This window comes from Triticum urartu, chromosome 3 (genome assembly GCF_003073215.2).
Source record: "Triticum urartu cultivar G1812 chromosome 3, Tu2.1, whole genome shotgun sequence".
In the NCBI taxonomy this organism is placed as follows: domain Eukaryota; kingdom Viridiplantae; phylum Streptophyta; class Magnoliopsida; order Poales; family Poaceae; genus Triticum; species Triticum urartu.
Genome location: NC_053024.1, coordinates 182,562,896 through 182,569,682, shown reverse-complemented (window position 1 = coordinate 182,569,682; position 6,787 = coordinate 182,562,896).

Here is a 6,787-nt window from a genome sequence, read left to right as displayed (position 1 = left end):
GCATTGCTCGGCCCCGACCACCCACCATAACCGGGAACACTCCGATATTTTCCTCGCCCTTGCTTCTACCATGGTTTTTTCCGTCATGGATGGCCCAAAAAATGTCATGCAGCTCGTCTCCGGCCCGCCCAGGACGAAAAGCCCATTTTCTGTCATGATTTTTTTGTCATAGAAGTAGGAGCCCACCACATCTATGATGATACCAGGTTTTGTCACAATTATCGTCATAGAAGTGTCATAAGTATGATAGAAAAAAAATCGTTCGGCCCAAAATGTCACGGATGTGTCTTTTTTTGTAGTGTTAGTTCATAATCTTTGATGAAAACTTGAATGTTGGCTTTACATATTTGCAACAATAAGATCAAATGGAGTTTGTAAAAGTTTTTCTTTATCACTTTCAGTTTCTCAACTGAATTGCTTGAGGACAAGCAAAGGTTTAAGCTTGGGGGAGTTGATGCGTCTCCGTCGTATCTACTTTTCCAAACTCTTTTGCCCTTGTTTTGGACTCTAACTTGCATGATTTGAATGGAACTAACCTGGACAGACGCTGTTTTCAGCAGAATTGCCATGGTGTTATTTTTGTGCAGAATAAAAAGTTCTCGGAATGACTTGAAACTTCACGGAGCCAAGTTTTGGAATTAAAAAAATATTGGCGAAAGAATTAGCAGCAGTGGGCCCACACCCTAGCCACAAGGGTGGGGGTGCGCCCTTCGACCTTGTGGGCCCCCTGGACCTCCACCGGCCTCAACTCCAACTCCATATATTCACTTTCGGGGAGAAAAAAATCAGAGAAAATGATTCATTGCATTTTATGATACGGAGCCGCCGCCAAGCCCTGTTCTTCCTTGGGAGGGCACTGGAGTCCGTTCGGGGATCTGAAGAGGGGAATACGTCGCTATCGTCATCATCAACCATCCTCCATCAACAATTTCATGATGCTCATCGCCATGCGTGAGTAATTCCATCGTAGGCTTACTGGACGGTGATGGGTTGGGTGATATTTACCATGTAATCGAGTTAGTTTTGTTAGGGTTTGATCCCTAGTATCCACTATGTTCTAAGATTGATGTTGCTATGACTTTGCTATGCTTAATGCTTGTCATTAGGGCACGAGTGCCATGATTTTAGATCTCAACCCTTTATGTTTTCATGAATATATTTGTGTTCTTGATCCGATATTGCAAGTTATAGTCACCTACTACGTGTTATGATCCGGCAACCCCGGAGTGACAATAGTCGGGACCACTCCCGGTGATGACCTTAGTTTGAGGAGTTCATGTATTCACTAAGTGCTAATGCTTTGGTCTGGTACTCTATTAAAAGGAGGCCTTAATGTCCCTTAGTTTCCAATAGGACCCCGCTGCCACGGGAGGGTAGGACAAAAGATGACATGCAAGTTCTTTTCCATAAGCATGTATGACTATATTCAGAATACATGCCTACATTATATTGATGAGCTGGAGCTAGTTCTGCGTCACCCTATGTTATAACTGTTGCATGATGAATATCATCCGACATAATTATCCATCATTGATCCATTGCCTACGAGCTTTTCACATATTGATCCTTGCTCAGTTACTTTTCCATTGACTGTTATGATTGCTACAAAATTGTTATTGTTACTTTTGCCACCGTTACCGTTACTTTCATACTACTTTGCTACTAAATACTTTGCTGTGGATATTAAGTCTTTTAGGTGTGGTTGAATTGGCAACTCAGCTGCTAATACTTGAGAATATTATTTGGCTCCCCTTGTGTCGAATCAATAAATTTGGGTTGAATACTCTACCCTCAAAAATTATTGTGATCCCCTATACTTGTGGGTTATCAAACACCAACACAAGGCGGTGAAAGCGAGGGTGATGTCACTACTCCCAGGATCTCATCATAAGTTCGTCATGTTCATGTACCTACACGTGTATATCTTTGATGCTCTTGACATGTTCGATGTTGATCTTACCTTCTTCAATTTATTACCGGTGTTTTTGGTTGATACATCTTGCTTTTGGTAAGTGAAATTCGAAATTTGGTCGACACTTGATTAGGCGGGCCATCTAGATTCTCTGACTTTATGTGATGGTTGGTCTCTCCCATGGGCGGCGACACTATTTGTCGCTAGTAATGTAGCCAGAATAATGATTAGTAGGGTGTACAATAGCCTTATAGCGAAGGTTGTCATACATTAGACTTTGATATTTTCTTGAATGGGCTCAGTTGTCTCAGCACAACGTCACTTGGTTCTGTATCAGGAAGGAATTGAGGAAGGCTTAGTCAGTGACAATCATACGCAAATCCTCGAGGCCAACTCCAAACTTCTATTCCTTGACATCGAGCCAAGTCATTCGAGACTCCTCGGGCTTCTTGAGTGAATCTTCGGTATCTAGCGCTCTCCCCTTGGTTGTATTCAAGTGAGAGTGAATAAGGGTACATACACATGGGGTCAATTAAGGTTAGGCTTGCTTGGCAAATGAATAAGGCTACCCTTGTGGTAGTAGGTTGGAGGGGTATTCTTCGACTGACTAGGTAGGAGTGGTGCATAGTACATGATAGACTAGCTCACCTAACTTCCAACTAATGGACTTCTTTATGCCGGGACATTTTTATTCTATTGACTTGTTCTTTACCTCTCTTCTCATTTGACTTATTAATCATGATTAGTCGCTTATACTTGTGTTGATTTGACTTGACTTTGATAATTTGTGACGTAAATACTAAGCGGGGCTCCACTAGAATAACTATTCACACAATAATGATAAATGACTCTTTGATTTTTTTGGAGTGTTCATGTATCCTTTTTCGTAAAGAAATATCATGACCTTTGAGCAGGTGATGTGGTAATTCCGAGGACTGGTGCAATACCAAACTAATGAAGGTGGGACGTCACATCTCTCAGCTCAAGGTGATGCCATGTCTCGCAAATGGGTGGCATGAGAACTTTAAAGGATAATTGCAACACAAAGAAGATGTGGGGTCATGGCTCCGAGCTCCGACGTGGGCAACACACTAACTTCGAGGCTCGTGCATCACCAAGTTGGCAAAGGGGTGACATCATGTCGTTGAGGCTCCCAGGATCTCTTGAGAGCAAGTATAATGGTCCTATTCAGCAGGCTACAAGGGATTCCACATCAGTAAAATTCTGAGCTGGAGGAGAGTAAAGGCAAGAGAGAGAAGAGAGCGAGCGCTTCGCTAGTCGCCCAGCTGCAGCACAAGACGCGAGAAAGTTTCGCCCGCTTGCAGCCCGAAGCCAGCGACAACGCCGCTGCTCCCAATCCACTGCGTCCCATCGTCCAATCAGCTCCTTTTTTCTTTCTGCCCATGCATGCAAACATTGATTACCCTGACCATCCAACAGCTCGTACAAAGCCAACCTTATTATACCAGACTTTTTCTATGAAGACTATTGCTGATATGGCACCCATATAGAGCCCGTTGCCGGCGTTTCTATTAGCCATGCTCTGAGAGGTCCTCGTCTTCATGTAGTGGCATGTTTTTTTTTCTTTGGATGCTCTTGACATATTTAATGTATATTTTATCTTCTTCATTTATTTCTGACGCAGTAGGTTGTTACGTCTTGCTTTTGGCAAGTAAAGTTTTGAAATTTGGTTGGGACGTTGATTAGGTTGGGTCATCTAGCTTCTTCGGCTTTACACGATGGTTAGTCTCGTCCACATGATGATACCACTATTGTTGTCGTGGATACAACATGAGATTAGGGAGGCGTCATTAGCAAAAATAAAGTCGCAGCAATGAGATCTTACAAAAAAAGAGCAAAAGAATAACTTAAATCAGATTTGATGCAAGGAGACCTTTTGCAAATAGAAAGAGAGAAAATGAACAAGCAGTACTGTAATTATGATAGAGAAAATGAACAAGCAGTACTGTAAGAGCAACTCCAACGGGCTGACCAAACGAACGATGCTTTTGTTCACTTTTTGTTCATTTGGATCGGCCGCCCGCCCGGCGTCCGCCCTCTTTTAGATTTGGGTCAGTAGTGCGTCCAACGTGTCGATCCATTTCATAACTGCGCGCGCTTAGATCATGCCAGCGGCCATGTCGTCGCCCTGGTTTTGGCGCTCCAGCGCGCGGGGAAGATTCGTCGGAGGAGGGGGGGGGGAATCGGCCTAACGCTCGCTGGTTTTGGCGCTCCCGCGCGCTGGTTTTGGCACGCCGCGACCGACGCTCGTTATAAGAAGGCGCTCCCTCCACACTCTGTCTGCTGCCCACTTGTCTCGCCCCCTCTCACTAGCCTCGCCGTCTCTGCGCCACCATGTCGGTGCGCCGCCTGGGCGCTTCGGATTTTCACGGATCCGCGAGCGCCGCTCCGGCGCCTTCTCCTCCGAGATCTAGTTTGGTGAGAAACGCCTCATCCTCGGCACCTTCGACACCGCAGAGTAGGCGGCCCGTGCGCACGACGTGGCGGCGTGGTGCCTCTTGAGGCCTCGTCGGAAGATGAATTTCCTCGACGTGTCGAGCCAGCGGGCGCAGGATCTCGCGCCTCTCCCGCGGCTTTTCACGGACGAGGATCATCGTGTCCACCGGAGGCGGCAGCGTCGCCTCGCCATCGCCGAGATGGACGTGGAAGCCATGGTGCTGTGGCGCGAACACTTCCCGCAGGACATCATCGACGAGTGCCAGTTCTACAAGCAATGGAGGACGAAGAGGGAGGCGAGGAGGACGGAGCGAGCCGCCTATCGGGAGGACAAGTGTGCGCGGAAGCAGGCCGTTCAATTAAAACTGAAACTACGAGAAACGTCGGGGTGGGACTTCAAGGACGAGCGGTATGCTGACGCCTACATTCAGACATCGGAGAAAGACATTACCGAGTCGGAGTCGGAAAGCGACGAGTAGTTGATCTTTTCTTTAATCCGTGTACGCTAGAGCTATATATGTATCCTTTTTCTATCGGAAAAAATGGTCGGCGGCGTCGGCGACGAAGCAAGCGGGCAAGGGTGTGTTGTTAGATATGGAGAGGCCAATGTACCACCGACCAGCGGGCCCGGAGAGGAGAGAGGATGAGCGCGTGCGTCTGTCTTGTGTTCGCGCCGACGCAAATCCGGTGAAAAAATGGGCTGGGAATGGATCGGCACGCGGACGAACGCGGACGCGCGTTCGTTTTGATCGGCGCGTTGGGCCGATTTTTCTGTCCGCGCCGACATAAGAGCATCTTCAGCCGCGCCCCCAACAGGCCCACCCCAGGCATTTTTGCCGCGTCGACGCCGAAAAAACGGGCCCAGTCGCCCCCCAGAAGCCCGTTTTTCGCCGGCTCGGGCCGAAACTGGTGTCGGCGGACCCAAGTAGAACCCGGCGCCCTGGGGGCGCCTGGGGCGCCGGCACAAGCGAAAAAGGGCGCGTGGGTCAGCCCTATCGGCGAGTCCAGCGCATATTCCTGTCGTTTCTTCCCGCTTTTCCCCCACTTCCCTCTTATTTTCTCCTTTCCTCCCGCTCGCCTCCCAGCCGGCCGCCATGCCACCGAAGAAGTACGTCGCCCCCCGCGCGGCGGCAACCGCCTCCGTCGCCCAGCCGAAGCAGAGGAAGTCAAGGGCGCCGCCGTCCAAGCCACCGGGCATGACAAACGCCGAGTGGAGGGCGGAAATTCAGCGACAGGAGGATGTCACCACCGACCGGCGCAACAGGGCCATCGCCAAGAAGGCCTGTGACAACGCGGCGCGCGCAGCTGCGGCTGCGGCTTCGGCAGACCAAGCCGAGGCCGAGGCGACTCGCGCGGGGATGATGAACCGACCCGGCAGTCACGCCCAGTACGCTCCCTAGGGCCAGCAAAGCGTCGGCTCTTCGTCGCCGCAGCCATGGGGATCGCCCTCGCTGAGCTAGCCGACGGGGACGCGCACGGTGGGTTCAACCCAAACATCACCTTTCCCAGGACACCCGGCCCAGCGCACGCCCTCGCCCGCCTTCGCCGGCGTGCAGTACCCTCCATACAATTACTCGCCGCCCGCCTACGCGTCCTCCCCGACGCCCCATCTACGCCGTTGCGCACTGCCCTTCTCGCACCTCGGCGACACGGACGAGACCGAGGGCGACATGGACGACATCATCGCCGCAGGTTCGGCCGCGGCCGTCGCGTCTCGCGGGTTTGTCACCAGGACGAGACGGTGGATCTTAGTGGTGGCATGGACGGCGAGCTCGGCTACATCTACGGCGAGGACGAGCAGGAGGAGCAGGAGCAGGAGGAGGAGGACGAGGAGGAGGAGGAGGAGGAGGAGTCGGCGCCTGTTCCGGCGAAGGGGCGCAAGAAGAAGAAGCGGGCGTCCAGGTCAGGCGAGCCGCGCATCAAGTGGGCGTCCAAGGAGAAGAAATGCCTCACCGAAGCATGGAAAGTCGTCTGCCTCGACCCGACCACCGGCACGAACCAGAGCATCGACACGTACTGGGACCGCATCAAGGCCGAGTTCGACGAGCGCAAACTCGTCGACCCCTACTTCAAAGGCGTCTACATGCAGCGTGGCTCGAAGGCGATGGCGAACCATTGGGGGCGTATCCAGGGGGTGTGCAACAAATGGCATGGGGTCGTCGAGGAGGTCGTGGCTCGCCCGAAGAATGGCGCCGACGTTGAGGATCAGGTATGCCACGCCGGTCTCTCCCGCCTCTCTTCACCGTGTATGCCTGCCAACTGTTTGTTCCTCCGTGCAGTTGCTGCGCATGTTCGCCCTGTACTGGCAGAGCAACATCAACGCCGAATTCAAGTACCTTCATGTTTACAAGCGCATTGACAAGTGCGAGAAGTGGGCGGAAGCCCGGCGCACCCTCGACAAGGCCAAGGAGACCTACA